Source organism: Gossypium hirsutum, chromosome D09 (assembly GCF_007990345.1).
Source record: "Gossypium hirsutum isolate 1008001.06 chromosome D09, Gossypium_hirsutum_v2.1, whole genome shotgun sequence".
Lineage (NCBI taxonomy): Eukaryota > Viridiplantae > Streptophyta > Magnoliopsida > Malvales > Malvaceae > Gossypium > Gossypium hirsutum.
Window position 1 is genome coordinate 23,977,259 of NC_053445.1, and position 5,905 is coordinate 23,983,163.

The following is a 5,905-nucleotide window of genomic DNA, read 5'->3' on the forward strand; positions in this document are numbered from 1 at the left end:
CGAGCTATAGTATGCTTCGATAGTTAACAACACTTGTCACATGTTATTTTAGCTTTAAACATCGAATTAATCAATAAAACATTCCATAACCAAGTATAACATGAAGTACAAAAAAAATTGAGTCTCAAACAAGCTTACAAAAGCTCTGAAACCAACCCAAAATCAAATTGGGACTTAAATGAAAATTTAAAAAAAGTGGGGAAATTTTAATACATAATGATCACAACCGTGTGTCCGGGCCGTATGATAAACTGTAACCGTGTGAGCCTGAATCACATGACCGTGTCACCAAGCCATGTAACTAACTGAATCCATGTGGAAGGGAGACACACAGTCATGTCGACAAGCCGTGTAACTAACTAAAGCCATGTGGACCTAGATGCAAAATTTTCAAATTAAAGTCACATAGCTATGTTCCTAGGTCATTTAACAAACTAAGACCGTGTGCTAAAATAAAAACCATAAGAACAGTACCATACGAGCGTGTGACCAGCTCATGTAACTTTCTGTAACCGTTTGATGCAAAAATCAACTTTCTTCAGTGATTACATGATTGTATCCCCAACCCGTGTGTAGACACATGACCGTGTGCTAGACTATGTGTAGCATAAAATGATTTTTCATGCAAGTTACCTCATTTCAAGAAATTCCAAACACATACCAATGTTAGTACTTTTACTATTTATACATAAAACATGGCATTATCAAAACTTAAGAATTTAACTCAAATAGATATATAACCATGAAACATGGCATTGCTTGATACCCTATACCAATCCATCATCCAACAAGGTTAGTACTTTACTATTTATACATAAAACATAATTCATGCCATCATATCATATACACGACATTCATACTTGACTCATGTAAAATTATTCATCTTTTGTAATTAAACCATAACATTCTTTCCATTTCATAGACCTTATTCTTGCCCGAAGAACTATAACGAAATAACCACAGATACTTGAGATAGAGTTGCTCACACGATCTATGAATATAAATGCTCACACGAGTTGTGGGTCGGAAAGGTAACTTTACATGATGTTGTTCACACGAGCTGTGAAGAATTCGCAACAAATGCAGGACGTTAGCCATCAGTCAAACATCCAAGAGTAACATTTGAAACTATATAAATCCTAATGACATGTCATTTGTATCCTAGTCATTCACTAGGTTCATACAAGCCTCAGTTATATCCATACCATTCAGTCCTTTGAACATTATCAAGTAGACATAAATTCAACTGTATAAATTCCCATTTTCAGTCACATACATTACTATACTTCAACTTTTAGTGCATCCAACATTAAAAATCATTATTCCATAGCTATTCACTACAAGTTATATATGTATACCAAATCACAAGGCAATTATAATTCAAACTTAGAATTATATGAACTTACCTAATCGAAAACGGTAATAAACATGACACCAATAACTATGCAACAATTTTTCATTTTCTATGTTTATCTATCGAGTGATTCGTTTCTTGATCTATATAATAGTTTAATTCAATTATCAACTTCAAATAGTTATAAAGTATAAATATATGAATATGACTCTTTATTTAACATTTTATAGTATTTTTCCTAAACTTTTATATTTTATCCAATTTAGTCCTTAAAACCTAAACTATTATAACTTTCATATTTAAGCCCTATTTTATGATAAGTTTCCAATTACACCCTTCTACAACCCTCTACTACTCATATTTAACAAAAATTCACAACAACTTCATCAACTTTTTATTTTAGTCCCTAAATGCAAAATTAACAACAGTCACTTTACAAAATAATCCTTAAACATTTCTAAGCTTAAAAATCTACCATTTACTATCAAGAACATCCAAGAATCATTAATGCTAGCTTTTAAAATCTTTGACAGTTTTACGAAATAGTCCCTTAGTTTGCTAGAATAATCTACAGTGATTTCAAAAAAATAAAATTTATGAAAAACGACTTTGAATTTCATACCATACAATGAACGAATGTTTCCTCGAAGCTCAATAATGACTTCTCCTTCTTCTACTTGTTTCTTTTTACTTTTTTTCCTTTTTAAATTTTATTTCTTTTTACATTTTAACCATTAATGATTAAGTTATAAATTTAACATTATTTTAAAGAAAATAATCACCTAACCATCCACTTTCTAACGAAGTGGGCAAATTGCGATTATAGACCTTGAACAATCATTAATCAATCCATTTAATTGGAAAAAATCAATAGTAATTAGCTTTCATGATTTTTACGGTTTTGTCATTATACCCTAATTAACCACTCAAATAATCAAATTATCAGGCCAAAACCCAGTATAATTCTATTTTAAACTCATAAATACTAATAAACCATATTTAGTACTCCACCATCAAAAAATAGGGTTCCGAAACTACTAATAACCCATATTTAGTACTCCACTATCGAAAAATGGGGTTCCGAAACTATCATTTTTGGTACCACTGAAAACGAGCTATTACACATACTTCCATTTTGATAAGAGTACGAAGTATACAAATCATATGTCGAGTTACCACCTAGCCATCCCTGATTGTAACTATCCACTCCATACACATAACCATGAGAATCATAGAGAGACTCATATTCTTGCCTCCAGTAGTAGCCATCATACTCCCAGCTAGGCGTTGAAGCACCATTCACATCAGACACGAATGAGCCTTCGGGCCACCTATAATCATCATTAAACAAGACTATCAATCAATTATCAACAAGGAAATATTAAGAAAAACCATTGAAATAAAAATAGAACGTCATATCTATATACTTAGCTTTGACTAATTATCTCCTTACAAGCATGCATCAATCACATAAATCACTCACTCAAGCACCGACTCCGTAGCAATGACACGAACAACTTGACTACTTGCCCACCGGCGTGGGAACACTAGGGCTGAGAATCAACACTAAGTAATCAAATATAATGTGGTATCTGCAAGTGTGACAGGTTAATTGTAATATTTGTAATGTTCAATGGAACACTAGAGTATTCCAAAGATCAAACCCAAATGAGTTAGCAATTAACTGATCCCTTAATAATTAACATGCAATTACAGGAGTCTAGCTAACTACTTACTAGCATTATATTACAACAAGCCATAATTGAGGTTAACTATTCTAATTAATTACTTAAAACAGAAAAAGACTAAATTTTAAAACACGTAAAACTATAAAATTAACAAATTCAATAAAAAAACAATGATTGGTTGATTTCCATGTTGTCAATTAACCTTCGAATTAGGGATCTAAATCGCTAGTTCTCTAAAATTAGCTCAATTTTACCTCTTGGGCACCATTTTACCAAATTAGACAAATTAGTCCGATTTATCTCTCGACCTCACCAAACTAAGCCGGGACGACTGAATTGGCACCCAATAAGATCTCCTCCTAGTCTCACTTATCTACATTTTCTCTTAGAGGCGTCAATCTTATGTTTTGAATTCTACTCGATTTTGTCCAGATTTTTTGATTTAGTCGCTGAACCCAAAAATCAACTAACCAACATTTCTATCAACCAACCACCTAGGATTTAACTACTTAAGCTCATTTTTAAACAAACAATAATCAAACATTCAAGGACAAAAAAGCATTAATTTGAACTAAAAGAAGTTGATAAAAACTCGAGCTTTCTAGCAAAAGTTTGAAAAAAAGAAGAATGGCAGTAAGAAAAGTAAATAAAAAACACTAAAGATCAGATTTTTAGCATGTAAAATAAAACAAAGTTTAATTAGATTAAGCTGAAGGATTAAAGTGTAAATACAAGGAAATTTAAAGTATTAGAAAGAAAATAGTACCAAGCTACACTAAATTTAACTAACTAACTAAGTACTTAATAGAAAATTAGAAAAGAAAAAGTTTAAACCCTAAAAGGAAGAAGAAAGTAACTAAATCCTAAGCTAAAAAGATGACAAAAATTAAATATGTGAAAAGTGACTATTTTCCCAGCCAAGAGGTGTCTTTTGATCTGATTACAACCCAAATTTTGTGCTCAAAATGCCCCTCAGTGTCTATTTTTTATTGGTGTTGAAGTTGGACAGGGACTACCCTGCAGTCATTTTTTGTCCTCGCTCGTCAATGGTATCGCGATCCCATGGTCTGGTATCGTGATACCCTCGTCAGTCTTGATATGGGGGGTCCTTGGGTGTCTGGGTATCGTGATACCCATGGTTGGTATCATGATAGCACTATAGATGACCTCAATCCTCTTTGTTTCAACACTGCCAGGGGTATCACGAGTTCCATGCTTCGATATCGCGATAACCCTTTCTAGGTGATGTTTTATTCATGTTCGAACCACTGTTGACTCCCTACAACACTCAATTAATCGTTAAGTCCCCTGTGGCACATTTGGCAAACTTGGGTCTCAAAAATAGCGTAAAACACACTAAATCACTTATTGAATCAAAAAGCTAAAACTAGGTAAAAACACGAAAAAGACATTCAAATTACTCAAAAATATGCTTATTAAATATAATGGAGCACCTAATTTGACGTATCAAATTACGACAAATCAATGGCCTCAATTTTTTCACACAATATAGGCTAAGTCCATCAACCAAATTTGTACTTGCTACATTTGTGCTACTGCCACTTCCTATAAGTAATGAACTTAGTTGTCTATTAATTAAACAACTTGTTTGGAAGATGTTATGCCTTTATTCATGGTTATATCTTTGATTTGGACACTAAGATCTCTTCTTACAATAAAGGTTTGTTCATCATATTTGAAATATTCCTCCTCCTCCTCCTCTTCATGATCATCATCATCCAAGGAGGAATTTTTGTTGATTCATCTTTTTAAAAAAAAAATTCAAAGTCCACTTCACAATATTCATGGATCACAAGTGACTTTTTGTTCGAACATCTTTAGGATAGTTCCCTTTTCCTTGGCAATTCAAACAAATTATATCCTTGAGTCCTAGTCTCACTTTAAGTAAAAGGAGAATATTTATTAGTAGAAGAAATAAAACCACAAAAGAATTATGATTTCCTCGATTTTTGGATGGATTCTTATGCTTATTTGGTGTAAACCTCTTCTATTAAAGTGTCTTTCATCTCTTCTTTGCTAATTTGCATGCCATTATGCATTTGAAACCTAATTACCACCCCTTTGTTCTACTTGAAAACACAACTATTATCAATCTTGAATTTTTTTTTTGATATAACTTACTATGTAAGGAAAATGAGAAGAGTTGCAAAACTTCAAAAAGACTTAATGAAAAACATATGACTTTAAGAGGCCAATAATCATGATGAGGCAACTTGTAATGTAGACTACATAGAGGAACAAAGTGTGCATGCCTTTATATCTACTAACACAAGAAGAAAATGTCTTAGTTAATGTAATAGAAACAAGAAAAGACAATGCTGCAAAGGTACCTCTAGAATGCATGAAAAGGGATCAAGTAGAAAGACTTATGAAAAATTCTACTCAATTGTTCATAAAACGGAAAAGATTAAGAATATTAGTGTATTTAAGGTTTCAAAAATATTTGTGTGTGTAAAAAGCTTTCAAAGATTTTATTTTTGTTGAAAGAGGAGAAAACATGTTTGAGGACTATAGAAATTGAGACAATTTTTTTTTACTTCTTCAAAACTTATTTTGACTTAATTTCAAATTTATTTGTTGTATTTCTTTTTTTAACTTTTTTTTTTGAAAACTCAAAGTCTCCAAAAATTGAAAACAAAAGGAAAAGAAGAACCAAATTTTGGCTTTTGGTCTTCATCATTGATGATTCACACTTCTTTTAGCTCATTTTTTTTAAAGCTTCAAGGGAATTTTGAAAAATTTGAATATGCACTAAAATTATTTTGAATATGATACCAAATAGTCTAGAATCTCAATACCTAATACAATATTCGGGGTGGGGATAGGGGTAACATGATTTGGA